Source organism: Oncorhynchus clarkii, unplaced genomic scaffold, assembly GCF_045791955.1.
Source record: "Oncorhynchus clarkii lewisi isolate Uvic-CL-2024 unplaced genomic scaffold, UVic_Ocla_1.0 unplaced_contig_4865_pilon_pilon, whole genome shotgun sequence".
Taxonomy (NCBI): domain Eukaryota; kingdom Metazoa; phylum Chordata; class Actinopteri; order Salmoniformes; family Salmonidae; genus Oncorhynchus; species Oncorhynchus clarkii.
Genome location: NW_027258630.1, coordinates 54,153 through 61,917, shown reverse-complemented (window position 1 = coordinate 61,917; position 7,765 = coordinate 54,153).

Here is a 7,765-nt window from a genome sequence, read left to right as displayed (position 1 = left end):
ATGCTTTTGGACTATATTCAAACTTTCCATTCAAATAATATTTTTGTCAGTTTAATCAGACTTCATCGCCAAGTTACCTCAAAGAAAACAGACTCCAAACGTTTAGTTAGACCTAGTAGATTTTCCAGCAAGATTATAGGTCCACATAATGAACTAAATTACAGGAACAGAAAGGCTTTAATTTCACACAAAAATCCTTCCAGCTAAGATTTCAGCAATTTATATCAATGATGATTTCTTAATTAGGTCGATGTAGGCTTATTTATATAAATAAAACAATTGTATTTCAGATAGGCTAATCGGATACTATTTATGTGAAAGGCCAAATCATAAATTGAGATGTACGCACAGCCATTTTGTAAAAAGTATATTGACGAAAATGTATCTCAGTTGTCACCCTTCATAGGTGCAATGTTTATTTTCTATACTTATGATGTGAGGATCAAGTTTTCAACAATTGTATTGTCTCTTCAATATGTAGACTATGACCTGTGTAGACCATTTGACTTGTCTATTGCCCTGTCATGATATAGGCCTACGGCATGCTTCTTTGTCTTTTGCTTATGAAGCGCTTTGAGATTTCTATTTGAAAAGCGCTGTAGAAGCTTAATCAATTATTATTCATGTTATTATATGCGTTATCTGTCTGGGATAATTTGGCCCTCGTGACCAACTCCATTTGTTTGATAACCCACACGAAAAAAAATTGCGCCTTGAGATGACAAACCGCAGAGGTAATACAATAAGAATATGTCTCGTAGGTTTAATATAATTTACTCATATATGTAAGTTTGCCCAGCAATAATATATTTCAAATAATCTGATCCTGATAGATAAACAATACTGAAACGATTACTCGACAGGAATGGCGAGAATAGACCTATAGGTTAATTGTTGTTGCAGTGTAGGGCTTCATGAATGTCATTATCCTATAACACAAAGTAAATCCAAATGCTGACTGCGTGTGTAAATCATGAAGCAGACTCTTAATTGCTTCTTTAGACGCCTACATTTCAATATTGATAAATTGAAAATGACTAGGCTAATGGCAATGTTTCGCTGACACATTGAAACCCGTGATAGTCTGCAGTGGAATAGCACAGGAGGTTGACCGGCTGCGGAACTCCTTTTATGGTGGGGTAAGAGATCGGTTTCAGCGCGACTGCAGTAGCCTGCCTGGTGTCAGTCTGTCTGCTCTCTTGCCCATTTATGGAATTCGAGAGCTTGGGACTGACTATAAGGTCCTATCTACAAAAATATTATTCTACGTTATTTAGCTATGAAGTTGCTAAGTCTCCTTGGTTTGAATGCTGAAAGCAATGTTTATCTTGTTTTCTTTTTAACTTAACAACAGGAATTGGTGGATTTTGCGTATTAAATAAGTAGAGAACATTGAATAGAAAAGCTAAATTTTGACAACAATTCAGTTGTCTACCCTATACCCTTTAGAGACAGACTTTACCTTAAGTTGCCTGTGAAAAAAAAGGCAATGTTTTTTTTATAGCCCAATTCATAGTCCCATTTTTACCACATTCTTGCCGGGACAAGCCTTCTTTCTATATCTCTTGTGGGATTGCACATGCCGGCAAGTGTAGGAGGGGCAAAAGAGGGCAGATGTGGGTGGACGACTATTTTAATAAATCAATTGAATATACAATGTCACAAATAAATCCAGTATTAATTCGTTTTAGTCAGGACCTAAGAAACATTATAACACTTTTTTTTTCTCCAAAGAATAGAATGGCATATTTTGAGTTAAATATGGTTACTGGTTTGTGCAGCCTAAATAGCTGCGCCATGCTCATGAAATCAAGTTATTTTGTTAATTAAAACAGACAAGACACACTTAGGCTACCCTGATCACAGTCAACACACATAGGGTATATTTTATAGTAGGCTAAGAATATAATGAAATAAAACAGAATAAAATACTAAGGATATTTTTCCCACACAACTTGCCTCATGAACGTGTGGAACCGCTGTCAAAATATATATATATATATACTTTGTATACACTTTGCAAACTCAAAATATATATATATATATATATATATATTTTTTTTTTATCAGAGCCGAAGGCAAGCCCATGCCTTTTCGATCCACGTTTAATCTCGTTCCTACCCTCACTCTGCTTTGTTAGGGACCAGGCGTAGGGTCTAACATTGACAGTATCTTCATCATGATACCGATAATAGGAATCTATATTTTCAATAGCATTTGAGTCTCGTGTAAATATTTCACAACCTCCATAGGCTTTTGGAGTTGCCTAATGCGACCGAGTAAAAATAATAGTCCTACTGTTGATTTAGGCTACATTAGCCTATTGCATGTGTAACAGTTGTTAAAGTACTATGTGAATTTCACCAGGTTCATATATCAATATGTTGTGTTGATTTGTTATGCATGCCCGCATCCTGGGAGAAGGGGAGTGTGTACTTACGTTTTGCCCGGCGTGCTCGTGCTCAAATCATTTTGATGCACTGAGAGAGATGCAGGATGCAGAGAGTCAGTTCTGCTTGATTAAAACTACCTGATCTCCAAAGTCCACGTTTATAGTCTCAATAAACCACACACAATGCAGAGTTACAGCGGTGCAGTATAGCACCGGCTACATTGGTGCCTTCTAGACCCGCATTCATCGTTGATCGACGTCAGCTCAATCACCGCCGCGCTGCTGCCCTAGAGACATCATGTCATCACAATGTAATTTAGCTACTTTGAACAACAAATCGACCTGCCCCTAGCAACTTCCCCTGACAATTAGTTGGCAACACTGGGTCGCTAGTCTTTTCAGTTCGCTGCAGCTAGCGACTGGAACGAGCTGCAACAAACACTCGAACTGGTCCGTTTTATCTCCACCTCTTCAGTAAAATACTCAATCATGGACACTATTACTGGCAGTTGTGGCTGCTTTGCGTGTGGCTGCTTTGCGTGAGGCTGCTTTGCGTGATGTATTGTTGTCTCTATCGTCTTGCCCTTTGTGCTGTTGTCTGTGCCCAGTAATGTTTGTACCATGTTTTGTGCTGCTACCATGTTGTGTTGTCATGCGTTGTTGCCTTGCTATGGTGTTGTCTTTAGGTCTCTCTTTATGTAGTGTTGTGTTGTCTCTTGTTGTGATGTGTGTTTTGTCCTATACTTATATTATTATTATATTTTTTTTTTTTAAATCCCAGCCCCTGTCCCCACAGGAGGCCTTTTGGTAGGCAATCGTTGTAAATATAAATGTGTTCTTAATTAACTGACTTGCCTAGTTAAATAAAGGTTAACTAACTAACCAACTGATCATAACACAACAACTCTATCACCAAGTGACATTTATTTAGGCCTAGCTATAATTTCCACGAATCCGTCACTTAAAATGAAGCATAAAATCATGTCCGTCAGTCATGTAAAATGTTGACGTTGACTTGAAATATGTGCTTGAAATACTTTACTAACATTCATAACATCACCCTGTTGTTTACACAGCATAAATCACTCAGGTACTGGCTTATCCACGTTACAGCAACGATTCTATTTGGAATAGGCCTGAACAGAAAAACAGGTTAGGCAGTCTAAGTAAATAAAAAATATAATAATAATGATAATATCATGGTATGCTATTTATCACTCATATTCATAAGTAGGCTACATATTTATTGTAATTGTTTATTTATTGTATTACAAATAATGATAATAGGCCTGTTATTATTATTGTTAGGCTATCTTTCTCTAAAATAAAAATGATCTGGCATTACAGCGGTCATTAGACTACCGCTGATTCAAATGAACACCATCCAGACAAATTAAGAAGTGTCAAAGGATCAGAGGTCGATTTCAATAATGTCACACGTACTATGCTTTTGGACTATATTCAAACTTTCCATTCAAATAATATTTTTGTCAGTTTAATCAGACTTCATCGCCAAGTTACCTCAAAGAAAACAGACTCCAAACGTTTAGTTAGACCTAGTAGATTTTCCAGCAAGATTATAGGTCCACATAATGAACTAAATTACAGGAACAGAAAGGCTTTAATTTCACACAAAAATCCTTCCAGCTAAGATTTCAGCAATTTATATCAATGATGATTTCTTAATTAGGTCGATGTAGGCTTATTTATATAAATAAAACAATTGTATTTCAGATAGGCTAATCGGATACTATTTATGTGAAAGGCCAAATCATAAATTGAGATGTACGCACAGCCATTTTGTAAAAAGTATATTGACGAAAATGTATCTCAGTTGTCACCCTTCATAGGTGCAATGTTTATTTTCTATACTTATGATGTGAGGATCAAGTTTTCAACAATTGTATTGTCTCTTCAATATGTAGACTATGACCTGTGTAGACCATTTGACTTGTCTATTGCCCTGTCATGATATAGGCCTACGGCATGCTTCTTTGTCTTTTGCTTATGAAGCGCTTTGAGATTTCTATTTGAAAAGCGCTGTAGAAGCTTAATCAATTATTATTCATGTTATTATATGCTTTATCTGTCTGGGATAATTTGGCCCTCGTGACCAACTCCATTTGTTTGATAACCCACACGAAAAAAAATTGCGCCTTGAGATGACAAACCGCAGAGGTAATACAATAAGAATATGTCTCGTAGGTTTAATATAATTTACTCATATATGTAATTTTGCCCAGCAATAATATATTTCAAATAATCTGATCCTGATAGATAAACAATACTGAAACGATTACTCGACAGGAATGGCGAGAATAGACCTATAGGTTAATTGTTGTTGCAGTGTAGGGCTTCATGAATGTCATTATCCTATAACACAAAGTAAATCCAAATGCTGACTGCGTGTGTAAATCATGAAGCAGACTCTTAATTGCTTCTTTAGACGCCTACATTTCAATATTGATAAATTGAAAATGACTAGGCTAATGGCAATGTTTCGCTGACACATTGAAACCCGTGATAGTCTGCAGTGGAATAGCACAGGAGGTTGACCGGCTGCGGAACTCCTTTTATGGTGGGGTAAGAGATCGGTTTCAGCGCGACTGCAGTAGCCTGCCTGGTGTCAGTCTGTCTGCTCTCTTGCCCATTTATGGAATTCGAGAGCTTGGGACTGACTATAAGGTCCTATCTACAAAAATATTATTCTACGTTATTTAGCTATGAAGTTGCTAAGTCTCCTTGGTTTGAATGCTGAAAGCAATGTTTATCTTGTTTTCTTTTTAACTTAACAACAGGAATTGGTGGATTTTGCGTATTAAATAAGTAGAGAACATTGAATAGAAAAGCTAAATTTTGACAACAATTCAGTTATCTACCCTATACCCTTTAGAGACAGACTTTACCTTAAGTTGCCTGTGAAAAAAAAGGCAATGTTTTTTTTATAGCCCAATTCATAGTCCCATTTTTACCACATTCTTGCCGGGACAAGCCTTCTATATCTCTTGTGGGATTGCACATGCCGGCAAGTGTAGGAGGGGCAAAAGAGGGCAGATGTGGGTGGACGACTATTTTAATAAATCAATTGAATATACAATGTCACAAATAAATCCAGTATTAATTCGTTTTAGTCAGGACCTAAGAAACATTATAACACTTTTTTTTTCTCCAAAGAATAGAATGGCATATTTTGAGTTAAATATGGTTACTGGTTTGTGCAGCCTAAATAGCTGCGCCATGCTCATGAAATCAAGTTATTTTGTTAATTAAAACAGACAAGACACACTTAGGCTACCCTGATCACAGTCAACACACATAGGGTATATTTTATAGTAGGCTAAGAATATAATGAAATAAAACAGAATAAAATACTAAGGATATTTTTCCCACACAACTTGCCTCATGAACGTGTGGAACCGCTGTCAAAATATATATATATCTATACTTTGTATACACTTTGCAAACTCAAAATATATATATATATATATATATATATATATATATATATATATATATATATATATATATATATATTTTTTTTTTGAATCAGAGCCGAAGGCAAGCCCATGCCTTTTCGATCCACGTTTAATCTCGTTCCTACCCTCACTCTGCTTTGTTAGGGACCAGGCGTAGGGTCTAACATTGACAGTATCTTCATCATGATACCGATAATAGGAATCTATATTTTCAATAGCATTTGAGTCTCGTGTAAATATTTCACAACCTCCATAGGCTTTTGGAGTTGCCTAATGCGACCGAGTAAAAATAATAGTCCTACTGTTGATTTAGGCTACATTAGCCTATTGCATGTGTAACAGTTGTTAAAGTACTATGTGAATTTCACCAGGTTCATATATCAATATGTTGTGTTGATTTGTTATGCATGCCCGCATCCTGGGAGAAGGGGAGTGTGTACTTACGTTTTGCCCGGCGTGCTCGTGCTCAAATCATTTTGATGCACTGAGAGAGATGCAGGATGCAGAGAGTCAGTTCTGCTTGATTAAAACTACCTGATCTCCAAAGTCCACGTTTATAGTCTCAATAAACCACACACAACACAGAGTTACAGCGGTGCAGTATAGCACCGGCTACATTGGTGCCTTCTAGACCCGCATTCATCGTTGATCGACGTCAGCTCAATCACCGCCGCGCTGCTGCCCTAGAGACATCATGTCATCACAATGTAATTTAGCTACTTTGAGCAACAAATCGACCTGCCCCTAGCAACTTCCCCTGACAATTAGTTGGCAACACTGGGTCGTTAGTCTTTTCAGTTCGCTGCAGCTAGCGACTGGAACGAGCTGCAACAAACACTCGAACTGGTCCGTTTTATCTCCACCTCTTCATTAAAATACTCAATCATGGACACTATTACTGGCAGTTGTGGCTGCTTTGCGTGTGGCTGCTTTGCGTGAGGCTGCTTTGCGTGATGTATTGTTGTCTCTATCGTCTTGCCCTTTGTGCTGTTGTCTGTGCCCAGTAATGTTTGTACCATGTTTTGTGCTGCTACCATGTTGTGTTGTCATGCGTTGTTGCCTTGCTATGGTGTTGTCTTTAGGTCTCTCTTTATGTAGTGTTGTGTTGTCTCTTGTTGTGATGTGTGTTTTGTCCTATACTTATATTATTATTATATATTTTTTTTAAAATCCCAGCCCCTGTCCCCACAGGAGGCCTTTTGGTAGGCAATCGTTGTAAATATAAATTTGTTCTTAATTAACTGACTTGCCTAGTTAAATAAAGGTTAACTAACTAACCAACTGATCATAACACAACAACTCTATCACCAAGTGACATTTATTTAGGCCTAGCTATAATTTCCACGAATCCGTCACTTAAAATGAAGCATAAAATCATGTCCGTCAGTCATGTAAAATGTTGACGTTGACTTGAAATATGTGCTTGAAATACTTTACTAACATTCATAACATCACCCTGTTGTTTACACAGCATAAATCACTCAGGTACTGGCTTATCCACGTTACAGCAACGATTCTATTTGGAATAGGCCTGAACAGAAAAACAGGTTAGGCAGTCTAAGTAAATAAAAAATATAATAATAATGATAATATCATGGTATGCTATTTATCACTCATATTCATAAGTAGGCTACATATTTATTGTAATTGTTTATTTATTGTATTACAAATAATGATAATAGGCCTGTTATTATTATTGTTAGGCTATCTTTCTCTAAAATAAAAATGATCTGGCATTACAGCGGTCATTAGACTACCGCTGATTCAAATGAACACCATCCAGACAAATTAAGAAGTGTCAAAGGATCAGAGGTCGATTTCAATAATGTCACACGTACTATGCTTTTGGACTATATTCAAACTTTCCATTCAAATAATATTTTTGTCAGTTTAATCA